This window comes from Taudactylus pleione, unplaced genomic scaffold (genome assembly GCF_031769625.1).
Source record: "Taudactylus pleione unplaced genomic scaffold, aTauple2 ptg001149l, whole genome shotgun sequence".
Classification (NCBI taxonomy): domain Eukaryota; kingdom Metazoa; phylum Chordata; class Amphibia; order Anura; family Myobatrachidae; genus Taudactylus; species Taudactylus pleione.
The window spans coordinates 377087-377863 of record NW_028285550.1 but is presented as its reverse complement, the minus strand read 5'-3'; the positions used below and the strand labels follow the sequence as shown (position 1 = coordinate 377863).

General features: G+C 44.9%; 1 non-coding gene across 1 annotated transcript; it reads right to left on the bottom strand.

Moving 5' to 3' along the window:
- Positions 1-418: 418 nt before the first annotated feature.
- LOC148453469 (U6 spliceosomal RNA) lies at positions 419-525 on the bottom strand. Its single transcript, XR_015874938.1, has one exon. It is a non-coding gene; the product is annotated as a U6 spliceosomal RNA (small nuclear RNA).
- Positions 526-777: the final 252 nt, after the last annotated feature.

Genomic DNA, 777 nt, shown 5'->3' with positions numbered 1-777 from the left:
GGATTGCAACCAGCAGAAGGAGACTATAACACCTTTCAGAGGATCAGATAGCTGGACAACCCATGCTAGAACAGATAGATAAGAGAGCAAATTGACCCCTTCAGTGAGCCCAGATGAAGAACAGCATCTACTTCGTCTAAAAAATTAAACCATCAAAGCATAAACCCAAAACGACAAACAACCTCCAACATGAAGGGAGAATGTAGTGGGTACCAGCCAATGTGGTGGTCTCAATCACTTGGGGAAGGTCCCGAAGCCTAGTATATGGCGTCCCAGACAGGAGCTTAAGGCACATACTACTGTGCCTGCCATCCTATAGGTACCTTAGATAAGGGGAAGATACACTTTATGCTTTGCAGTCAGACAGCTTACAAATGAGCTATCTGCTGTTACCCCAAAGAGGCCTTCCGTGCAGAATTCAAAAGAAGAACACTTCACAAAATTGCGTATCATCCTAGCTCAGGGGCCATGCTAATCTTCTCTGTATTGTACCAGCTTTAGTTTACGTGCTGCTGAAGCGAGCACACAAGAGTCGCTAATCTCTAGTCCTGCTTAAGAGATGAACAGGAGAGTCCTCAAACAAGCGACCATCCTAGTGAAGCAGAAGTGCGAGCTTACCTCCCGCTGCAAAGAGCGAACTATCATTTTTCCCAGGCAGAAAGTTGAAGTATAAAAAATTCCTTACAGAGTGTTAAGGTTCTCGCACGGTTACGATTGAAATTTGCCAAAAAATTTATTCTGTGCACTCTGGGGATCGTACCCCAAAATACCTGCCGA